Raw genomic sequence first — 25,468 nt, forward strand, 5'->3', positions numbered from 1 at the left:
TTCTTCTTCTTCTTCTTCTTCTTCTTCTTCTTCTTCTTCTTCTTTTTTTTTTTTTGGTTTTTCGAGACAGGGTTTCTCTGTAGCTTTGGTGCCTGTCCTGGAACTAGCTCTTGTAGACCAGGCTGGCCTCGAACTCCTAGAGAGCCACCTGCCTCTGCCTCCCGAGTGCTGGGATTAAAGGCGTGAGCCACCACCGCCGGGCTTAGGAGCTTCTTTTTTCATGAACCAATAAAAGCAACACATATATAGAAGGACTTCTTATATCATTTCCCCTTTTCTGTTTAAATAAAAAGGAAGGTTCCAACTTTAACATAGAAAATTACTATACCCAAATAGTTATCAAGCAAGAATTACAGTTACAATATTTATATCTACTTTATCTTTTATCATAACTAAGGAAAACTATAACTATCTATTCTTCAACTCCATCAAAGACTCCAGAAGCATATAGTACTACTTAAATAAACAGGAAGTGCATTGTAAGCAACTTCTAAAACTCTACAATTCACTGCCTGGACAGTCACCCAAAGTTCTACTGTAACATTATGGGCACCCATCTTCAGTCTGCTGGCTCATAGTATCTGGCAGACTTTTCCATGAAGCAGGAAATTTCAAAGACATTTTCACCTATATTGGAAGTTTGTCAGTCACTTTCTTCTGTGTCCTGAAGAATGTCTTGTAGACTCTTTTATGAAGTAGAAACCCTGAAGGGCTGTCTCACCTTCTTTAGGTAACTTCAGCAATAATTTTTCTGTGGCCCCTTCATGTATAGTCAAGCAGTTCAGGCAAGAGCAGTTTCTTGCCTAAATGACTAATAAACTCCATGAGGTGCTTCTTCGATGCCTATCTTCATCTTGAAGTAGATTGGTGCTGCCAAAAGCAGACATGTCTTACTGTCATGAAAAGTCTTAAATTCTTTTTTTATATAAAAAAAACTATTTATTTATTTATTATGTATACAATATTCTGTCTGTGTGTATCCCTGCAGGCCAGAAGAGGGCACCAGACCCCATTACAGATTGTTGTGAGCCACCATGTGGTTGCTGGGAATTGAACTCAAGACCTTTGGAAGAGCAGGCAATGCTCTAAACCTCTGAGCCATCTCTCCAGCCCTCAAGTCTTAAATTCTTAAAACATTTTAAATGCCATATTCCATAGGTCATTGAAAGGTTTGAAGACTATCTATGTAATTGATATATATCTCTACATATCTAGAAAAACCTAACTAACATGACTACAAACTTGACTATTATAAATGATTATCTACTAATCTGTATTTTTAATTATACATTACAGTTTTAAATGAGTTATACAAGCACAATGCCTTAATCAAAGAGCAGTAATATGCATATAACAAAAGTGATCTCAGTTTGCATTAATAGACCAAGACCCATACCAATGTAAAGTATCCATCTCTATAGCATATCCCCCTTAAAATGTAAACAAACATTTATAAACAATATTTGGGAATTTGGGTATAGTTCTCTCCAAACTGCTTCCTGCTTTTTGTTGGGTGAAGTAATTTCAGGGGGTGTTCATGGTAACCTTTCAGGGGGTCTTCGTCCATCAAATCACATTAGTCTGGAATGAATCCTCAGGTTCTCATCCTCTGTGGAAACAAAAGAATCTCTTTTCCAAAGCAAAAAATCCTTAGACCCAAATTTTGAAGTCAAGGTACCTTTATGTTGGTTAAGCTTAGCAGCCCATACAAAAATTCAAAGAAAACACAATAATATACATAATCTAGACTCTCTGTGTATATTCCATCTTTCCAAGACTTCTTTTTCTTTACTTCTTTTATCTATGACTAAAGACATTTTTAAAATAACCATTTACTTCCTTTTATAACTGTCTAAATTCCTTTTCCTCTTTCTCAAGCCTACGTACATTTATCTAACACTGTGACTCACTTAGAGGTCTTTTTCATCCGAATCTATCTTTATTGTATATCTGTCATCCTTTTTCTGACCAGGGCCACTCCTTAAAATGCTAAGTGGTGTGGCTAAGACTAAAGCTGATTTGCCTTTTGCCTCCACCCAGTTCAACATGGCAGACACCGATGACTGCCTCTGAGACTGCTGGGGGAGAGCTGTCCTCACCACCTCAATGCTGGTAACCATTTGGCCAATGCTGTCACCAAGTAACTTGTAGCACGCTGCCCACAAACCCCATTTAAATGCTCAGTCTTCTGAAAGAGCCAGAGCTCTTCATGCATTTAGCATGAACCGGGAAGGTTTCTTAAAGGAGCTGAACAGTTTTTGCTGCCAATGCTGAGTCAGGAAGACCTCTCTTAAACTTGCTGCCAGCAAATAGAGTTTATCTAGAAAAAAATGTGGCAAACTTTTTATTTTATTTTATTTTATTTATTTTTTCTTGTGTGTGTGTGTCTAAAATTTTTTATAAGCTCTCTCCGGTTTTATGTGGAGTCAGTTGGCACATGATGGTGCACCAGTGAAGGTCGTTGTTGTAACCGATTCTTTCATTCCTTCACATTAAATGTCATATGGGAATTGAATTGAATACTTTCTTAGCCTTATCCCTAAGGCAATATTTACTCATTATAAAACTTTAATGACATTTCTAAAACTTATGTGTTCCCAAGAGTGAAGCTTATATGCACATTTCATTCTAGTTTCTAGGAGGCCCTACCCAGTACAGATGGAAAATGATGTAAATAAATATACAGTGCTAAGATTTCAAGTGATGACATCATTATTTTGTTCTTTAAGAGAAAGCACCATTGGGTTGACATAGGAGATGAGTTAAAGGCCATGACTCATACTCTGTGCCCTGTATGATGGCATTTTCATACATATAGGTGCAGTTGACACATACTAGAAACTGAAATGCTTCTTCTGTAAAAGAAATGACAGCTTTTAAGGAAACCAGAATTTCTATCCTCTATGTTGAATGTGGAATCCAGGATCAGAGAAACGAAGTTGTACATTGCATATGTCACAGTAGGCAGAAATTGAAAAATAAGGGTTGTTGGCCAAAGGGCCCCATGGAATCCCCAAACATTCCAGGCTATTGTCAAGACTCTAAGTATCTCCCCACAAACAGGGCACTGACAGGAGCCTCCTTAGGATGCCTGCAGCACAGGGAGCCTGGATGATGTGGTTTCAGAGCAAAATCTGTGTTTTCCTGGGTGAGAGGCTATAGAGTCCTCAGAGCCCAATGTCCTATTGCCATAGAATGCCAGGCTGCATGAGCTTCAGCAGCCAGCTCCCCTCTGTGTCTTGAGGACGGCAGTCCCCTGTGTCCACAGCTGAACAATATGTGCCTGACTAGCAATAGGGAGGATGGAGCCCTAAACTCTGACAGTGTGGCTGGCATGCAGGGCGACCTAACAATTCCACATGTTCTATGTAGGCCCTAATGAGCAAATGGAAGTGAGAGCCAGCAGCTGGGGTACAATGTTCCTGGGATATTTTTATACAGCACTGTGCACAGGAGTGAGGTTCTCAAGTGGGGCTTGTTTTCCAAAACACAATGGCCTTCTCTAAATATGACATTTATCTTGTACTTTTCTATATGACCAAACATCAGTGTCACGAGTGTGTTTGTAATGGCCTTACAGCATTTATTCTGACCAGTTCTTTAGTGCTTGGTACCTAGCAATACCAAGCATTCACTAAGTGCAATGAAACAGCTTCTCTCTGTGGTCATCCCCACTTTGCAAGCGACCTTCAGATAGAGGATGCTTCCTGACATCCTTCTCCTTCACTTGTTCTTCTGCTCACTGGATTTAGAACAGCCTCTGGCACATAGTAAGTGCTTTGTATATAAGTAGAGGCGTCGGTGATCACGGAAGTACATTAGAAGGAACAAGAAGACAGGAATCGTTTGTGCACCCATATGAGACTAAAAATCCAGCATGTGGAAAAATCAAATTCTAATTTCAGGTGACTGCATGCCCTCCTGCATTTCCCGATGAAGGATGCAGCGAGCGAAACTGCATGACAGGGATGGTGGGATAATGAGAATCAACGCCAACACTCTAGAGCCCGAACCAATCTTCAATATCCAGGACAAGCTCTCTGAAAAAATTAATCTATTACCTCAATCCATTTAGTGTTGTGATACAATAGAATGGAAGAGCAAAGCCATCCCGGTGTACACAGTTCAGTTCATAAAGAACTGGGTGAGAAAAGGAATTTCTTATTTCTCAGGGGACACAGCAGGGCTTAGCAACATAGACATCCCTGACAATCAGGACAAAGGGACTGAGGCCAGCATAACTAAGTACTAAAAATGCTTTTATGTTGAGTATTGTGGAATCATGTGTCACCGTGAAGCCTGTGTAGAAGGAGAAAATGAAATCTGCCCAATAAAAGAAAAGGAAACAGATCATGAGAGTGAGAACACTCCGGGCAGCTCTGATTTCTAGCCTGGAATTATTTGCCGACCTGGAGCTGCGAAGGTACAGGACATGTATGTGATGTTTGTACAGATGGAGAGCCATGGACCCACTGCTCCAGCCCATCAGACTCTGAAAAACGACATCACGAAGAGCCATGAGAGCAAGGAACAGCCACTTAACTGTGTTGCCGGATGGCAGCATCCAGCAATACCCAGTATGCATCCCAGCTTCAGACCTGTTCGTGCTCCTGGCTGCCGTGATATAGTGAAGCAAGTTGGAGCTTATCAGGGAATTGAAGATCCAAAAGAGAAGGAGGAAGGGGAGAACTTGCCATGCAGTCTGTGGTTTGAGCTTTCTGCAAAGGGTGGTCCTGGGACTGATGGTGACAGCCTGGACCATGCTGAGGAGACAGGTGGTGCAGATGGAGAGGCCGCGGGCAACCCTTTCTAGGTAAATTATAGTTTTACAACCGACGTCACCTAGGAAGTTTCTGAAATATAAAATAGCGGCTATGTATCTGACCCCTATGCAATGAATAATGATTGTGTTTACAAAAGCCAAGTGGATGATAATAACATCTATACTTTTTTTTCTCAGGACTCATAATGAGAGTATACACATGTCTCACAAATAAGATGATGTTCCCTAAAACTCCAAGTCCAGTAAGTGAAATGAAAATTAATCTCTGGATGAGGTCCCTCCAAATCATCTCCATGATATTTCCAGAACCATAAAAGCCCTTTTGAGAAATACAAGGAGGTAAACACCATATAGTTCAGTCCTGTGGGTGTTCTGCTTTCTTCACTGAAAAGAACAGTGTAGTCTGTATGCACAGAGTTCTCTGCTGTAGATGTCTGATTTCAAACTTGCCCCTTCTGTTCTTGTTTCCACCGACATGAAGATGATGCTGATGTCAACTGGACATAAACTCCGTGCTCATGCATTAACTGCTTTACACAAGATAATTCTTTATATCCTAGTCCTTAAACTTTTGTCCAGGAGAACATTTAAACAAAGGGCAGCATCATGCAATTTCTGAGTCATGATGTTAAAAATCAACGTAGATGTCCTCTCTTCCCACATCCTCTTTCCCATTCTGTATATATTCATCTCTCAAGTATTGAACTAATAGAAAATTATACCTACTCCAGATAAGTGTAATACTTGTCCAAATGATGTTGCTTCCCAGAGAAAGTTGCGTGGCTTTTCTCTGTCTCCAACTCTGAATTGACCTTTACAGTAAATAAATAAATAACAATAATTAGGAAGAGAAGACCCGTTATCTCACCTTGATGGTGTGATTAATTTTTTGTTCCCTATCAATCCAATTGTGGGATTATATTAAAGGAGACCACCCCCCTAATTTTGTGCATTTACTGACCATTCCCTGAGAATGTTCTCCCAAGAAAACAACACTAAATTCTCAGCTTAGGCATTGTTCCTTTGGACTCCCAAAAATGGTACCTTCTAACATTTTGATTTCCAAGGCTCATCAAATCAGTGGTTTTTACCAGTCAGTAATGACAAGCAACCTACCACCCCATACTAACTTATGTAATTTTACACATAATATCCATTTTTTCTGTTTTCTCTCCTGTTTAATGTTAAAATGAGGATTAAAACATGAATGTATTCATTTTTCTTCCACTTTTACAAATCATAAATAGTTTCATGTGGGAAATTTGTTTATTTCCTTCCACTTTTTAGTATTGTGTGCTGCTCACCAAATTTATCTCCCAAGTACATGTAACACTGGCATTCCTCCTGCGACAAGGGTACATGTGATGTCCTTTTGTGATGTGATTCCAGCTACAATTCTTCCCACAGGTCACAAATGTGTCTCCCACAATTTCCCTGAATCCTCCAGTCCGTGCTGTCCTTTACTCTGCTTATGTCATTCCCTCTGTGCTGAGAAGCTCTGAGAGAGGCTTTTGTGTATCAGTTTCCTTGCATAAGCCTGTTATGGGATGCTCAGTAAACTGATAACTGAGTGTTGTGGTTGTAATAATCTGTATAAATCACAGAGAGGAACGGAAAGAGAAGATGTCCTGGTTGTTCTCTTTCTTTAAAGTGCTGGAAAGGTCAGTCCAGTTTGGAATACACATTCTGGAATGTCTGCTGTATGTCCTTTCATGCATAGAGGAGGGAAATTTCCAAACTCCCACACTTCCAGTGTGGATATCATGGACTATATTTAAATGCATTCATCATTGTGGCTCATTTTTAGTCACATTATCTCTGTAATGATCTTTTTATGACCGTATGTTTTTAAAGGTGCACCTCTTGTTTCTCTTAGGAACCAGTAATGCATATTAAAATCAGGAAGCTGTCACTGTTTTCTGAATAGTGTCACTCTTGCAAAAATTATCTACTTACCTCTCTTCAAGGAACCGCCAAAGGTCACTTATATGTATATCTCCATTCATTCATTTTGAGTTTAGTTATTTTATGTGTACGAATATATGCCTGGGCACTGCTTGTATTCCTGGTGCCTGCAGAGGCTAGACAGAGTAAGGCATTGGATTCGTTGAAACTGGATTTGGAGATGGCTGTTAGCTTTGATGTGGGTGCTGAGAATTGCAAGAGTAGCAAGTGCTCTTAACCCCTGAGCCTATTCTTCAAACATATATGTACAACTTAATACGCTTTCACAGACTTCTTACCTCCACCGCACTGGAACCAATCAATCCAGTCTGTGTGCATCCAGTTAAATGAGGGATGTTGCTGCAATGATGTGGTGGAGTGTTGAGCAAGTTCTAATTGGTCTTAACCATAAAAACCCAGAGCCAGATATTGGGGTAAATGTTGAAAGATCAGAAAGAGAAAGGAACAAGCTACAGCTAACTCTTACCTTGCTAACTCCTCAGCCAAAAAGGGTATCCTGTCTCTGTAAGTCCTCAGAATGAATGCTGTCTTATGAAACCTTAGGCTGCATCTGCTCCTGTCTCTTCCCACCTCATATTCCTCTCTGCCCAGCCATATATCACTCAAGTCCCCACCTCCCCAGTTCCGGGATTAAAGACATGTGATCCCAAGTGCTGGGATCACCTTTGTGTGAGTACTATTTCTCCTGTAGACAGATTCAATCTCCTATAGCCCAGGGTGGCCTTGAACTCACAGAGATCCATCTGCCTCTGTCTCTTGAGTGCTGGGATTAAAGGTGTTTGCCACCACTGCCTGGCCTCGATGGCTAACTAATGACTTAGTGCTGCACTCTGATCTTCAGGCAAGATTTATTTCTTAGATTATAAAAAATATCAGTACAATAGAGGGTTATACATATTCTAGAAGTTGGAGGAATACCAAAACTTTAGAAATAGAAAGTTCAGGATTCACAAGAACCAATTTTGTGACCACCCACTGTGGATTAAAATTACAGCTTTCTCAATTCATTTATTCATCCTGTTAAGAATATTATTTGGCTTCTTTAAAAAGCATTTTTCATATGTAAATTTCATTTTGTGCAATATTGGCATATTTTAGGGAGTCAATGAACTGACCTGTATAGTGCCTAGGGAAGTACCCAGCATGTTATAAGAACCGTTTTTTAAAATCAGCTCTTAGCATTTGTAGCCTCATGCCTGATTTATCCACAGTTCTCATATTCTGTAGTTAACATTGTGTCTAGGTAAGGAGAAATTCACACACACACACATACACAAAATGAAATCATGGTAAGGAAAGAAAGAGAAGTCCATCTGCAAAAGACTGTAGTCACTAGAAGTTATACAGCTCAGATCAAAGTCCCCAGTCCTGGGAGGGAAAAACACCCAAAGACTGTGCAGAAGCTGTGGGAGCAAGAGCTTCCCACTCCAGGCTGCAGCACGGGTGCCCCTGTCTCCTACCCTGCCTGTCCTGTGTAATGAGCAGTTCTGGCCCAGTGGTCACACACACTGTCCACATGGGTACTGAAGCCCTTCTGGATTACAGGTAGGAAATGGTAGACCATCTTCTCCCTGGATTCTGCCACTTTCCTCTCCCAGAGTGACAGGGAGCCCATGTCCTTGTCCCTTCATCTCAGCCCTCCACACTTTCTTTCAATAACAAAGGCAGCTCCAGCCCACTATGGCATGACAGCACTTACCCATGCAGTCTGTGCAGTGGCTCAGGATGGGTGTCCTCATGGCACCAGTCAGGCCCTGTTATTAAGCTGAGAAACTTAATGCAACAAGGTGTCATAATGTTATCATCAGGAGTTTGGTTTTGTCAGGGGAAAAGGCTGCTTCTGCAGTCTCCATCCCTGAGGCCAGCTCTGCCTTCTCCCTGGTGCTCTGCCATTTGCTGAACCCAGAAACTTTCTGATTCTAATTATCGTGCCTGTGAGTAAGTGATGAACAGTACAGTGCACAAGGGGTCTGGGCTTTTTGAACTTAAATTTATTCTTTCCTCTTTCCATTCATTTACCCCTAAACCCAAAGCACCTTTGGAAGAAATATCTGATGGTCCAAAGTGATCACTTTCTAATTAATTTTCAGGCATATGTTTTATTAACAGCAAAAGATCATTGAGTACAAAAGACAAGGGCTATCGTCAGGGTCATGTTTAGGAAAAGTCACCAGGAGACTGTGGGAGCCTCTGTGCTTTCAGGACTATTCTGAACGCCAGCTGAGAGCTTTACAGTCAGTCCTGTGTATTTTTTTTTCTGAGCTATTTACTTTTTCTTACTTAAATATCTTTCATACACAGTGTTTTAATCATTTCATTCTGGTCCCTCAACGCCTCCTGCATCTTCGGCATCCCCCTATGTATCTAACTCTACATTTGCTCTCTGTGCTCTCTCCCACAAAAATAATAAGACAAAATAAAACAAAAAAAGCCCCAAAGAAGAAAAAATGAATAGAATCAAACAAAAACAACAAAAAACCCCAAAAAGCTCATACAAAATGAAAAAAAAGAAGCGCACAAACGAAAAATATGGGGTTCATTTTGTGTTAGATAATATTCCTGGACTTGGGGCCTGCCCTGGAGTATGGCTGAATGCCATGCAGTGACATCTCATTGGAGAAAACTGATTGTCCCTTTTCCCAGCAGGTATTAATTACAAATAGCTTTTGGGGTAGAGTAAGATCCCATGTTCACTTCCTCTCAGTGCTGGAACCCCGTCTAACTCAAACCTGTGCTGTATTGTGTGTGCTGCCGCAATCTCTGAGTTCATATGTGCATCAATTCTGCTGTATTTGGAAGACACTGTTTCCTCAGAGTCACCCTGCTGTGGACTAACCCTTCTGGAAACTGTGAGGATGTGCTGCTCTCATTGTTAGGAAAGAACTGACTGGAGAAGTGATAGATAGAATTTTTGGGGCAGAAAGAATGCTGGAAAGAAGGGTGGAGTCCAGGAGTCCTGAGGAGACACAGATAAGGAGGAGATGAACTTTTGGTACTTAGATAAGGTAATGAGCCACGTGGTAGAACACAGATAAAAATATAGTCTATTTAAAGTTGTAAGAGCTAGTTAGTAGCAAGCCTAAGCTATCTGCTGAGCATTTTTGATTAATAATGAGTCTCAGTGTGGTTATTTGGAAGCCAGCTGGCAGGAAGAGCTGATTGCCAAGACACTGAAACTCCACCCACAATCCCTCTCCATATCCCTCCTTTGTCCTGTGCCCCCACCTCCCTCTTTGCTTCATCCTTTGTGGTGTAGGAGGGTCTTCTTTCTATGTGTTGCTTTCATTGGTTAAATAGAGAAAACTGCCTTGGCCTTTTGATCGGGCAAAACTTAGATAGGCGGAGTAGACAGAACAGAATGCTGGGAGAAAGGAGGCAGAGACAGAGAGCTGCCCACCAGGAAGCTGCCAGGTCAGATACTCTGAATCTTTCCCGGTAAGCCACAAGCTCGTGGTGACATACAGATTATTAGAAATGGGTTGAATCAAAATGTGAGAGTTAGCCAATAAGAGCCTAGAACTAATGGGCCAGGCAGTGTTTGAATGAATACAGTTTCTGTGTAATTATTTCGGGCTTAAGCTAGCTGGGCGGCAGGAAGCAGCCCGCTGCTCCTTTACAACACTTTGAGAATACTTAGAAGACTATACTCTAACTCCTGCTCCCCCCCCCCCACTATGTACCTAACCACTCTAGTTATATAAATTGTAACACATATAGTGAAAGTTTAAAAGCTAACATCCACAGATAAGAGAAACCATGCAATATGTGTCCTTTTGGATCTGGGTTTCCTCAATCAGGATGATTGTTTCTACCTCCATCTATTTACTTGTAAATTACATTTTTCTTAACAGTTGAATAATAAATTGCACCACATTTTCGTTATCCATTCATCAGTTGATAGACACCTAGGGTGTTTCCAGCTTCTGGCTACTATGAATAGAAAAGCAATGAACATGGATGTACAAGTGTCTTCTTTGGAGCTGGGTGGTGGTGGCACACGCCTTTAATGCCAGCATTCGGGCAGCAGAGGCACATGGATCTCTGAGAGTTCGAGGCCAGCCTGGTCTACAAGAGCTAGTTTCCTGGACAGGCTCCAAAGCTACAGAGAAACCCTGTCTGAGGGGCAGGGGGATCTTTAGGTATATGTCTGTGCTTGGGAGAGCTGGATCCTGAGGTAGACCAACTTTTAGTTTCCAGAGTCGTTGGTCTGGTTCAAGGCCTCTGGCCTTCTGCACATCATCATTATCATCACTGGACCCTCACAGAAACTCCTCTGTGATATCTTGCTTTTGCCTCAAGTCCTGAAGATGCTGTGGCTATTGTTCCACAGGCTCAGTCCTTTCATGTTCTCCAGCAGGCCATAGATGGGGTAGATGTTAGGGTGAACCAACTCAAGACCCAGGTTGTGGGGTTGGGGGTAGCTGAGTGGTCAGTCTGGGCTGCTGATATTGCCCCCTTCAGGTGAAGGGCAGACCAGCTCTCCTAGGTCCATGCCATTGGGGCCAGATCTCCCTAGTGTATGCAGAGGGGAGTGGGGGAACAGCTCTCCCATGAGGGATGAGACCAGATCTCCTGCTGCTGTGTCTAGCAAAGAGCAGGGCCAGCTTTCCCAGGGCCACAGAAGAGCAGGGCTGGCTCAGCATGGCTTTTAGGATTCAGCATGCAGGGTTCCTATGGCTCCCTATGGTAACATAGACTCTGACCATCAACACAGACACTAGCTACAGCAGGACCACCAATCCAGACATGGCCCTCAACAGCAGCTCAGGTTACGCAGATTAACATGGCCCTGGCAGTAACATATCCCTGGGACACCTACGTGGTCTTAGGTGGCTGAGCAGACGCTGGGCATTCCCATGGCCCTCAACGGTAACAGGAACAACAGACATCAACTCGGACCCTAGTCACTGCCAGGCCAGACCCAGACATGGTTTTAGGCAGCTGCTCAGGCCCAGATGATACCAAGATCCCAGATGGAAGAGCAGGCCACTCAGATTGGCATGGCTCAGCAGCAGCGTAGCCCTCGGGCACCAACATGGCCTCAGGCTGCAGCCTAGACCCCAAGAATTCATGTGACCTTTGGTAGCAACATGGGCCAGAGATATCAACACAGACCCCAGATGTGGTAGGACAACAGATGCAGACATGTTACCTGGCAGTAGCCCAGGCCTGAATGCCACCATGACCCCTGCAGCAGCGTGGCTCTCAGACACCAAAATGGCTACCAGTGGTGGCCTAGACCCCTGACATTAGTGTGGCCTTTGATGGTAACAGAAGGTATAGATGTCAACAGATGTAGAGGCCATCAACTGAGACAGGACCTTTGGTTGCAGCTAGGGCCCAGAGGCCACCATGGCACTTTGTGGCACCATAGGTCACTCAGATCTTTATAGCCCCAACTGCAGCTTGACCTTCAGACACCAAGACCACAGGTGGCAGTCCAGACCTCAGGCATCTTTGTGGCCTTGAGTGGCAACAGGGGTCATGAATGTCAATACAGTCCCCTTTGGCAGCAGCCTGGCCCCAGGTGGCAAGTAGGCCACTCAAATCAGCCTCTTCCTAAATGCCTTTGCTTCTCCAGTTCTGTCACTTTCCACAGCACACGGGCAGTCTGCTGCTCTTCTCTCCCCCATATATTTGCTCATCATAATGGCACCCACCTGCCCGTCACCAAGTGGGCCTGTAGATGCCTTCAGATGGCTCTAACTGTGAGGACCCAGGCTTGCTGTGGAATAACCCTTCTTTACAATGTGAAAACATGTTGTTCTCATCGTTAATACATGATCTGTTTAAAAAAAAAAACTGATTGGCTGATGGCCTTCAACCCTCTCCCAAGGTCCCCATGTTCCCAATTTACTCAGGAAATCTTGTTTTTTTTTTTTCTACTTTCCATATAGATTAGATCTATGTGTGTCTTAGTGTTCTCATTGTTGTCTAGGTTCTCTGGGATTGTGATTTTTAGGCTGGTTTTCTTTCCTTTATCTTTAGAAACCACTTATGAGTGAGTACATGTGATAATTGTCTTTCTGTGTCCGGGTTATTTCACTCAAAATGATGTTTTCTAGCACATCCATTTTCCTGCAAAAGTCAATAATAATAATTTTTTTCTGCTGTGTAGTACGCTTCGTTTTCTCTTTTGTATGCTAAAAAGATTAATAGACATTTATCAATATCTGATCCCTCTTACAGAGTATGAAAACATTTAGTCAAATGTTCATCTCTGTGGATCAGTATGAAGGGGCTGATAACTGCATAACCAAGGGTGAGAAACTCTGGAACATACAGAATTTTGGAATAACTCTCTATAAAGAAAGTAAAATATAAAGAAATAAAAGAATCTGTTAAATAGAAGAAAACAAAACAGAGCATCAGAAGGAGGACACTCTGAGCAGCTCTCAGCTCAGGGGGAGTTCTGTAGAGAAGCTTGGAGTTCTGAATGTAGAGGACATGTTGGTGGTGCTTGTGGAGAAGAAGTACCATGTAGCGACTGGCGCCTCCCATGGCTCCCTGAAACACAGCATCTCTCAGGACCATAAGGGTGAGACAAATCCATCTTGTTATCCTGCTTTCTGGCAGAAAATAGCAATAGTTGCTGCCGCTTTTACTCTGAGTTATGTTCACACTCTTGATATTTTTAATATAATACAGTAAGTTCATGCTGATCAAGGAATTGAGGATCCAAAAGAAGAGCAGCGAGCAAAGAATGTGCTGTGGTGTCTTTAGGTTGAGCCTCTGCCACCTGGAGGCTCTGGGACTGATGGTGATGGCCTGGACCACAGTGAGCAGACTGCTGGTGCAGATGGAGAGGCCCCGGGACACTCTTGCCAGGTAAACCACAACTTTACAACTGGTGTCATCTAAGAAATTTCTAAAATTAAAGGCTTCTATTGTCTTCGGCATTCCCTTTGAAAGAAGCATTATAGTATTTGTGAGCACCAAGTGAGCAAGAACAAGGTGAATAGGTTTCTTTTCAGTGCTTTGGAACACGTGTATGTAACTCACGAAAACTAAGATGTTTCCCATGGTGCCAACCCCAGTGAGACAGAAGAAGACTGTGCCCTTGACAGGATCCAAAACCATCCTTAGATCGGATGCAGAAGTGCTTGATCCAGCAAATGCCTTTGTGAAGAAATCAGTGAATCATGATAAGCATCAGCAAAAATTCCTTTAAATCTGCTTACTTTTCTGGAGGAAAGAGAATGATATATATTATTGTTCATCTATTGACACAGAACTTACTTGAAGACTTGTTTTCAAAAATCTAAATTTTCAAGCTATCTATTAATTTATACTGTGAATCTAATCTACTTGTTCAGATTGATATATCTCACCTATGTTCTGTCTCAGCATGTCTGAAGTAACACCAGTGGCCCCAACAAGAATTTCTCTAAGCATTTTATTTTTCATTCTATCACATTCCTGTAGTCCACTTCTGTAAATCGTGCTCACCCATCTGCCATGTGGGATATACAAACATCTGTGAAGTCCTATCGTTTTATCACATTGACTATCTCCCGAATTCAACCACAGTTTGATTTCCAACAGAGCCTGGAGCTGTTCTAGATATGTTGAAGTTTATCGTATGGATTAGAAGATTTATTAGGCATCGTGCTATAAAACAAAGATATGTTTAAGATTGGGACCTGAGAAAACTTTGTTTAAAACAATTAATAAATAAAGGATCTGGCGCCCTCTTTTGGTTTCTGCGGGCAGAAGTCATGGAAGCCAGACAGTTACTGGTAGGAAAAGCAGATTTTAAAAAATAAAAATTTTAAAAATAATTGGTTGGCGAATCCCTGGTATGAACTGATTGTTCTCATGGAGGTCCAGGGTGGCGCTTTGTCGCTGTCATGTGACATTTAGGAGCAGCTGTGTTTCCAGGTGGCCTTGTGGCTGTTTTATCCCTGCCTTTCCCAGCACAGGGAACGCCAGAGCGGCAAGGCTGTGTGTGATTGGAGCGGCTGTTCTCAGTTCAGGCTAGGATCGGCTCCGCCTCTTCTAAGAGCTCCAGTCCCCTGACTAGCAATGCATGTCACATGATGGGCACTTTCTACACAGCGAAAGAGATCAGGATGCTCAATTCAAACTTTGGATTTGTCCAAGTATTATGTTCTTGAAATGCAGTTCTGCAAGCCTCCTGCCTTTCCTTTGTATTAAATATTAAAGATTGTTGCAGACCTCCGTCCTGAAGGTCTCTGACAGCATGAACTATGAACTCTAGGCTGTACCCAGGCCAATAACAGGCTGCGCACTCTTCTAGGATTATCAGTTATTCTGACAAATGGGGTGATTTGTACCTGGACCATCGCACTACAGAGAGCAGAACACTGCTGTAAATTCTCAAACACGCTGCGGCTTTTATAGCAATCACAGGGGTGTAAATGAGCAAGCCTGGGATAAAAACTAAGTATTTTTATCAGAGATGAGAATATACTAAAACTGTTGACACTCAACACATCTCAGTGTCCTGATGGACTTCCCAGCTATTCAGAGCTCTTCTGTCTGTCCATCTGTCTGGGACTGCCTGCTTCTTTCCAGCCCTCTGTTCCTTCCCACAGACTTCAATGATCATATGAAATGAGTGATGTCTCTCTTTTCTGACTGAAATGGATACTGTTGGAAAAAGAAGTCACCATAATATTACAGACACCTGGAAAGCCTTTTAGGAAAGTAGGGGTTTTTACTCCTTTTTTCTTTTTATTTATTCTTCTCTGATACTAGATATCCTGACTACAACTTCCCCTCTCCCTCATAGCCACTGCTCTTCCATTTCTCCTTAGAAAAGAGCAGGCCTCCCAAAAGTGTCAACCGAACACTGCATAACAAGATGCAGTAAGACAAGGCACAAAGCCTCATATCAAGGCTGAATGAGGCAACCTAGTAGGAAGAAAAGGGTCCCAGTATAGACAAAAGAGTCAGAGACACCCCCATTCTCACTGTTAGGAGTTTCACAAAATACCCAAATTAAGCAATCATAGCACATATGCAGAGGACCTAGGAGAGACCCACCACAGGCTCCGTGACTGCTGCTTCAGTCTCTAGAAGCCATTATGAGGCGAGGTTAGCAGATTCTGTGGTCCTTAGAATCATTCCTCCCCTATGGACAAGTGTGCAGCCTTGTCTCAGGCCAGCACATGACTACCTGTCTAATGTTTACTAGGGGTGAAGTATCCAATGAAAGGGGTTCTCACTTGGCAAGGACCAGTAAATAACAGGACAGCATGGGAATTTGCAAAATTCATGCAGTTTGCAGGCTCTTTTCTCTCTCATTATACATTCTTTGGGTGGTTCTTAGTTTTACTCTATCACACAGGCAACAGCTATGATTTCCCCTGGAAATTCTGTTCTTTCCTGGTCATTGTCCCCTAAGATTTATCAGGGCACCGATGCTTCTCAAACCCCTTATCTGGAATTGCTAACTACAACTCCCAGTCCTGGGAGATTTCCTGACACAATAGAGACAGTCAGGTACCCTTGGAACATCTCCATGTCTCACAGTTCCAGAAAGGAGAGCAGGGCATGCATACACGGAATATGGAAAAGACTTCACAAATACAAATAGTGCCAACTGGTGAGAATAGATTCCCTGGACACCAAGCATAGAATCAATAGTAGAATCTGGTACATCCCAAGAGGAAGAACTGCATTGCAAAATGAGGGATGGATAGATCGATCTTCACTACACGTTGGAGCTTATATTGGTGGAAGAAGGTATGGGATAGTGGGATGGAAAAAGGGGCCGTATCAAGGTCTGCCTCTTACAGAGACAATGAAACATGGGACCCTCTTGTGGAAAAGAGAACTGTATAAAAAACATATTTTGCAGACAACAAAGAATTGTTTGTGTTTGACTATTGTTCTTAAAGCACCGTATTCATGTCTATTACTTTTTAACTTTATAACTGCATTAGCTGCCCACTGACATGAACGATGCAAGAACAGGATGTGTCTGGCTGGATATTTAGTGAAGCCTGCAAAAATGCCAATATTTTAGTTAAGGCTGAAAAATGCTGAACTATCTGTCTAGAATAAGGTTATGTCGGGGGTGGGAGAGTATATTTGAGGTAACACAAAGCGGAACAATGGGGGTTTTAATAATGATTACGATGTATTTCTTAAAAGTCAAAAATAGGAGCCAATAATAAAACGGTTCATGTAAGCCTGGTAAAGAAAACTCTTAAAAGTATGAATAAAGACTAATTGTGCTATTTGAGGCCACTCGGGTGCAAGACCTCTAGTGGTCCTAGGTTTTCCTGGCTCCAATGATGCCCTTCCACATCTCAAGACCTCAGCCTGAACCACAGTTGGACCCTGGCACCAGCCCAATCATCTGTGAGGCTCCCCGAGCTCTGTCTAATGATTGGCTTAGGGTCCCTGCTTTGACCTCATGGCACGACAGTCACACCTCTGACTCCAGAAAAGTAGTTTTCGAAATTGATTGTGCAGGGAGGACCAGCGGGAGGGGAAAGGAGAGGAAAAGGTGGTCAGGACAAATACAGGAAAATACAATGACTTATGCATGAAAATGTCATAATTGTACCCATTGCTTTACACAGCAGCAAAAGAAAAACAGCAGCAGCAGAAAATAAAAGCAAAAGAGAGGATGGCTTTGCATTCTGATAGATGGATAATGTTCCATCTGGATTCCCAATCAGCAGGGACTGGGAAGTGAATCTGTCAGACCCAGCTTTCTCAAATTAAAATACAAGGTTGTTGCTCCTTGATTCATTATACTAAGTGAGGACATCTTATAGTAACTCAAATCTGGCAAGTTCATGACTTTATTTCTTTAAACCTTTGTTGTTGTTATGAGATACCTGGGTTTCTCCTAGACTGGCCTTGACCTCACCAAGGTTCACCTGCCTCTGCCTGCCTAGAGATGGGATTAAAGGCATGTGCCACCATGTCAGTCTTCTTTTTCATCTTTGTAGGTCTTCGTAGCCCTCACCACCATCTAGAAACACAATGGAGATACTGACTTACGAGTTTTATACATCACATGTCAGGATGGAGACTTTAAGGATGGATTCACAAAAGAAACCTTCAAATTAAACAGCACCAGGCCTGGGCAGTTAACAGTCAAACTACAAAAGACAAAGTTGTAGGCACAGGAAATGTAGAAATTCACCAAAAATGAAATGGATGGATTAAATTTACATCACTAACATCCTTATAAGGCAAGTGAACTTTGAGGTTAGAAAAAATGGACATTTTCCATAGAAATCTGAAAACTTTCTATTTATTTTTAGTTATTAGAAGAAAGGAGGACCCATTAGACAAAGATTCACCTCAAAACTCTCGTGACAGCAGACCCTGAGCACAGGGAATGAAGCACCTGTGTTTTCCTGACGCCACAGCTCATGGAACTGACCCCAGTTATTTTAAAGGTCAGAAGAGTGAAGGTGACCAGGCTCAGCCTCTTGCCTCTACTCCTTGGTTTATCAAAGAGAGTCAGCTGTGTGTCTTTAACAAAATGTTACCAGGCACACATGATTAAAATAAATGGGGAAGTCTACTCACCGCGGTGATGAGGGGCAGACAGGCTCTGGATCCTTCTGGAAAGTGAGCCTTCTGAGGTTATATTTGTACCTTCAATGTTTGTAGAGCACTTGTCATCATAAAGTATCCTCAAGACACTAACACATCACGTGTCAGGGGAAAGGAAGCCCTCTGCAAGACCTCAGTCCCTAACATATGGCTTTCCCTCTCCCTCCTCAATTACTACATTAGTTTGCCTCAAAAGTTACCTCTGAATTAATTAGGTTTTCATCATATTATAGAAACAAGTGACGTGAGAAAATGAACAACAACAAAGTTTCTATGTCTAGAGGTCCCCACGCTCCTGATTTCTTTGTCTTTCTTTTTTGAAATTAACAAGCTTGACAGATCATTTTTATTTAAATATAAGCTAAATCACACAATTATAACTCTCACAGTAAATATTTTGTTCTATTTCCCAAATATCATCATTTCAATTCAAATTAATTATTATGTTGAACCTACTTTGATCTATAAGAAATTTTAAAATACTTCTGTGAGTAAAACATGTAAATATTATTCTCTATTGGATATTCATCATTTTCCTATAATTTTTACAGCACTTGCTTCTGTGATCACAGAGATACCATGAATAATTTGAGTGCCCCACTCAGTTTTGCTTAGTGTCCTTTAAATAGTAAATATATATACATATGCACATATATATATACATATACACAACACACCCAGTGTACTTCCTGCTTCATGCAAAATGTAAGACTCTCAGCTACTTCTTTGAGACCATGAGTACCTGCATGTTGCCATGCTGCCTGCAATGATGAGAATGGACTGAAGTTCTGAAAGTGTAAGCAAGTCATCCCAATGTCATGTTTTCTTTATAGAGTTGCCATGGTCATGGTATCTCTTCAAAGCAATAAAAAGCTCCAACTAAGACAGACACCATAAGAGATTTTCTAGTATACAATGGCAGCTAGAACACACACACACACACACACACACACACACACACACACACGTATATACGTGTGTGTGTGTGTATGTATATGTTCTTTGTCTTTTTAAACTAAGCCTACGAATCAAAATAGAGACCTGCTTCTGATTCAGAAAGAAGTCAGTTCTCTTTCTCAAGTACTTTGTTGTGTGGAGGACATAACAAATGACACCCAACACGTTACACTCTATTTTCTGAGCACATCCCAACCACACACCTGAGCAGAACAAGATGTCTTTGCTTCATCTGAACACATTCTAGGTCACAGTTTGCCATAAGAGATGGGTTTACTCCTTCTTCGTTAAATAAATGATATCCCCAAACCAGATGGACCTCCCTTTTCCACTTCAAATTCCGTCCCAATACCCCTATATCCCTGTAACACAAAGGCACTCCTGATACCAAATGCAGGATAAAGATCCTTGGGCTGTGAAGGAAGGAAAGTCCTTTATTGCCTTCTTTCTTGCTTTTGAAAGGGAAATTGAAGCCTGGATGGATCAAATTGTCCCATCACATTTTCAAGGGTGAATACAAATAGAAAAATGAAAGCCTTAATTTTCAGTGAAGCAAAAGAACAAGATTAATCTCAATTCTTTCTTTTAAGACATTTTTTATCATATGTTGTAAATATGTATATTTTTCTTTCCCCTTTGTGATATTTTCAAAGTTTTAATTTCTTCAAGACAATAATCCTCCATTCTCATAATAAACCTAGAATCAATCCTAGGAAAGATCCTCATGTTTGCAAGGTATGCATGTATTGTCATTGGTGCTAAGAAAAAATATGGACTTCATTCTCTCCCACTTGACATTCTGGAGTATTTTGTTTTTTATTATTATGGAGAGATTGACTGTAGAGAGAGAGAGAGACACTGTTTTTTTATTTTTTATTTTTTGGCTAGTGGAGTGTGACATTCACCAGGATGTGGAGATACAAACTACAGTCCTTCGCTTCTGCTGTTGACTGCCAAAATATTTGACTGCAAGGCTTCTTCAAAGAAGAAGGCACCAGAGAGCCAAGAAATGCTGGGAACCCATTCTCGTGTGCCTGCCGTGAGAATCAGGGTCTCCTGGATTAAACTACACTTTGTACAGTGACATAATAATGTACCACCTGGAGCCTCCCTGATCCTTTTCTCTTTCTTGAAGCCCCACAGGAGGGACAGGAGTCTCCCTTTGCAGGCCACTTTGCCTTGCACCAGATGCTAGAGTGAGTCCTTATTATCTTGTTAAAGATCTGAAGTTGAGTATTTCCGAATCCACCTGACCTGTCCTCATCTACTCTTGACTATAGCACAGCAGTGCTTTCCCCTACAGCACAGTCCTTCTTTCAATGAGAGCACCTGGTGTTTTATTTCAGACTTGTGGAGATACCAGCACCAGCTGGGTGTTTCTAATCTGCCATCTTCCCCCGCATCACTGTTGTCATCTATCATAACCAGCAAAGCCTTTGCTATCATAGTATCACAGGGAGATGGCATTCCATCCTACACAGCGAGAAGCAATGGAAACAGAGGCAGTGTTTACTTGAAAATTTCACAGTTCTTTTTCTACTGATACTTTTCTGGCATTGGTATTTGAGAAGCAATCAACATTTGGGGTTCCTTCAGTGCTATGTGTCTTAGTTAGGGTTTCTATTGCTGCAACAAACCACCATGACCAAAAGCATGTTGGGAAGGAAAGGGTCTATTAGGCTTACCCTTCAGTATTGCTATCCATCATTGAAGGAAGTCAGGACAGGAACTCTACCAGGGCTGGACCCCAGAGGCAGAAACTGAAGCAGAGGCCATGGAGGTATATTGCTTGCTGGCTTGCTTCCCATGACTTCCTCAGCCCACCTTCTTATAGAACCCAGGGCCACCAGCGCAAGGATGGCACCACCCACCATGGTTTGGGTCCTCTCCCATTGATCACTGAGAAAATATTTTACAGCTGGATCTCATGGGGGGATTTCCTCAACTGAGGAGCTTTCTTCTGATGGCCCTAACTTGTGACAAGTTGATGTACAAAGCCAGCCAGTACAACGTGCTAGATTACATCTGAGAGAACCTAAAGATGGAATGAGAACAAAGAATCTTTTCAGTAGGTGAGCTCTTTTCAGGGGAGTATTAGCAGCTCCTTTATTATCTAAGTCTAGCTGTGATTGAAGTGTTCCACTTATTTCATGACTTTGGGCCACTGTAGGCCTTTCTAGTAGCTTTGCTTCAAGAAGACAAATGGTAGAGGCTGGAGAGACGGTTCAGTGGTTAAGAGTAGTGGAAGCTCTTGCATTGGACCTGGGCTTCTTTTCCAGCACTCACATGGTGACTCATAATCATTTGTAACTCAGGTCCAGATGCCCTCTTCTGGTCTCTTCAGGTACTGCATGCACATGGCACACATACATACACAAGCAAACAAAATAAATAAATGAACAGATCTTTTGAAAAAAGAGTGCCAATAAGATCATGCCATATACAGAAGAAATAGTTGTACATACCCACTATGAACAAAGCAAACAAAGATCATCTTGCAAATCATGTAAGCCTCCTTCAGAGAACTCCAAGGCCAGTCAGATCCGGTATCTGGGTCTCAGTCAGCAGAAGTTACAGTTTAAGTGTGTCGTTTATTAAGTTTGACTCACTGTGAATCTATGGCTCTAAAATGACTGAGAAACCAAGTGCACCAGGAGAGTGACAGCTCAAATGGTAGATGAGTCCAGCAAGAGGACGGACACAGAGATCAAACTTTCTCCTCTCCCTCCAGGTGGTGGTCATGTTGTTGACAGCTGTTGATATAACCAATAAAAGGCAGAGACGTGCTGAGACTCGGCTACGTCCTAGTCTCAGTCCCGCCTTATGTGTTTCACAGTCACTTTCAGACTGTGTGTAACCTAGAAAACCACTTTTACAAGCACATTTGGTTCCATTTTGAATAAATGCAGGGGAAGGATGTCTCTGAACCTCACTGAATATCTGGGTACCACTGCCTGTCTAGCATCACCTTATTGATTTAAAGTCATAAAGGTACTGTTTACATATTTAAAGATTAGGATCATATGACCACGTGAACATATTAAAACCATTCAGACAAACAGGCAGAGAACTTATTGCACACAACAAGCCAAAGGAGAGTGCAAAGTCCTCACCTGGACCCTCTCAGAGGAAGACAACAAACACTGTGATAGCAATGGTCCCCACTAACTTGTCATCTGACCACTTGGTGTGTGTGTGCTAAGGGCCTGAGGGGTAGAGAATTCCCCAGTAACACTAGACCTCAGCTCAGCTCGGTCACTGCTGTTGACACAGCCCTCCAGACCATCATGTTTGGAGCCCTTGTCTTGCACCTTGCCTCTGCAGCCCTTCTGGTTCTATACCTCAACCTTAAGTTTAGTCAGTCTCCTGTGTATTAGTCAGGGTCCTCTAGACTGACAGCCCTTGTAGAATGCATGAGTCTCTCTCTAGAGATATGGAAAGGGGATTTCTCAGAGTGATTTACAGGCTGCAGTGCACTTAATCCAGCAATGTCTGCTGTGGACGGAAAGTCCGTGACCCCAGTAGCTTCTCATTCCACAAGGATGTTTGCCTCAACTGCTCTTCAATAGATGTTAGAATACCGAAGAAGTAGGCTCTAATGCCAGAAAGAACTAGATTTACAAGCAAGGCAAGAGCAAGCAGGCAGAGAACAGAAGCTTCTTTCTTCCATGTTGTATTGTAAGCTTCCAGCAGAAGGTGTGGCTCAGATTAGAGGTGGGTTTTCACAGCTCAAATGATGTGGATTAAAGGTGTGTCTTCCCATCTCAAGATTGGGATTAAAGATGTGTCTCTTCCCAGCTCAAAAGATCTCTATTAAATGAGAGTCTTCCTACCTCAAAGATCTGTATTAGAAGTAGATCCTCCTACTTCAAATTGAGCAAATATCCCTCAGAGGTGTGTCCTCCATTTTGGGGGTTACTTAATGCCAGATGAAGTCAAGATGACCACTAAGAATAGCCATCACAATCCTGAATCCTCAATCCCTTTACTATTTTTATCTAAACACTGCAGGGACTCTCATCTCCACCAGCTCTCTAGTCCCTTCATTAATGTCTCTTTAAGTTCTTCGGACTCTTGCAACATAATTAACCCTTTTGTAGACATTATGATATATATAATATATATCCATGTGTAATTTTATAAGATATGATAACTGTGTGATGTGTAATATATGACCTGAAAATTAATATTAGTAATTAAGATATAAAGAATTCATGTTTGCTACCGGCCAACTATCAAAAGAAATCAGGACTACTTGTCAAATAGTAGCTAACATAATCAAAATATCTTGTGAATTCATTATTTTAACACAAACTTCACAATTATTTCCATTTTCAGAAAAAGATATTGGCAAATTTCTTTTCTACAAAAATGACCTTTATTTGAAGGCAATTAAGGAACAGAGAAAATGGCTCAAAGAACTGGCTTCATAGAATATCCTTTCTACAAATAATGAGAAAAGTAAATGGAGACCACTGGCTGATTAATTAGTTGCAGGACTGGCTAGGTTCATAAACCAGCTGCAATGAGCCAATAGATTTATCAGCTATACTGGGAAGTCAGCAAAGGTTAGGATCACCAAGACCTGTTCTGGACATCAGCTAGCATTTCTGAGTCATGGGTGGTAGTTTGTGGCAGTCTGTATTAGTTTGAATGTAATTGACCCCCCCCCCCCATAATCTCACAGGGGGTATTACTACTAGAAGGTTGGACTTGTCGGAGTAAATATGACCTTATTAGAGGAAATGTGTCCCTTTGGGGGTGGATTTTGAGGTCTCCTTTGCTCAGAGTACTGTCTAGGTTCCACTTTTTTTTCATATTTTGCACATTGATAATTTTTTTTATTTTTTTAAAATTTATTTCTTTATTAAGGATTTCTGCCTCCTCCCTGCCACCGCCTCCCATTTCCCTCCCCCTCCCCCAATCAAGTCTCCCTCCCTCATCAGCTCAAAGAGCAATCAGGGTTCCCTGACCTGTGGGAAGCCCAAGGACCGCCCACCTCTATCCAGGTCTAGTAAGGTGAGCATCCAGACTGCCTAGGCTCCCACAAAGCCAGTACGTGCAGTAGGATCGCAAACCCACTGCCATTGTTCTTGAGTTCTCAGTAGTCCTCATTGTCCACTATGTTCAGCGAGTCTGGTTTTATCCCATTATAGGTTCCACTTCTTAAAGATGACTGATTAACAAAGCTTCCCCCATCACTAGCACTTGAAAGACAGAGGCAGGTGGATCTCAGTGAGTTCAAGGCCAGTCTGGTCTACCAAGGAGGTTCCAGGACAGCCAGGACTGTTATATAGAGAAAACATGAAGGAAAAACAAAGCAAACAAAACAAAGAACAACAACAAAAGAACGTTACCATGGTCATGGTGTTTCTCCACAGCAACAGAAAACCCTAAGACAGACTCCATCCTCAAGAATGCAAGTGTGGTCGTCTGAATAAGCCAACAAGTCTTCATTTTCTGTAAAATTAAAAAGATTTTTTTCAACCTAAGCTTACATTTAAACATGTCTTGACTGGAATGAGGATGGCCCTCATAGACTCATATATCTGAATGTCTGGTTCCCAGTCGGTGGGCTGTTTAGGAAGGATTTGGAGATGTGGCCTTGTTGGAAGACATGTCTCGTAGGAGTGGATTTGAGGTTTCAAAAGCCCACCCCAGGCCCAGTCTCCCTCTCTCTTTACACCCTACTTGCTGATTATGATTTCAGCTACGATCCCAGCTTTATGCTTGCCTGCATGTCATCATCATATTCCCTGCCAAGATGGGCGTGGACTCACCGCACAAAACTGTAAGCAAGTTCCCAGTTAAATAGCTCCCTTTATAAGCTACCTTAGCCATGGTGTTTCCTCCCAGCAATACAAGAGTAATTAAGAATCCTTGTAATTGCTCTTATCATAAAACTCTGAAGCGAGTCTTGGATCCCTTGTCTAAAATAAAGAGAACATAGCAAGAGATAGATAAAGTGATAAACAAAATGGACTTTATCAAAGTGAATATATAAATAAACAGCTAATGTCTTGATGGTACAGTTGCACTAGAAGTCAGATGCCCAGGCGAGACACACACTTCCACTCCCTCAGGCCCTGGGAGACAGGACACTATCTTCCTCAATGAGTATGAGTCAAAGAGGATTCAGAGGTTAAGAAAATCATTCCTGTGTTGTAAACCAGCAAGAACATTGCTTAGCTTTCAGATCTATTTCCCTTCATTTCA

The 25,468-nt window shown here is 42.0% G+C and overlaps 2 pseudogenes; both read right to left on the reverse strand.

The window, feature by feature from the left end:
* Positions 1 to 4,168: 4,168 nt before the first annotated feature.
* LOC101986916 lies at positions 4,169 to 5,260 on the reverse strand (annotated as a pseudogene).
* Positions 5,261 to 13,076: 7,816 nt separating this feature from the next.
* Positions 13,077 to 13,828, reverse strand: LOC101987199 (annotated as a pseudogene).
* Between the last annotated feature and the right edge of the window lie 11,640 nt (positions 13,829 to 25,468).

Source organism: Microtus ochrogaster, unplaced genomic scaffold, assembly GCF_000317375.1.
Source record: "Microtus ochrogaster isolate Prairie Vole_2 unplaced genomic scaffold, MicOch1.0 UNK66, whole genome shotgun sequence".
NCBI classification, from domain to species: Eukaryota; Metazoa; Chordata; class Mammalia; order Rodentia; family Cricetidae; genus Microtus; species Microtus ochrogaster.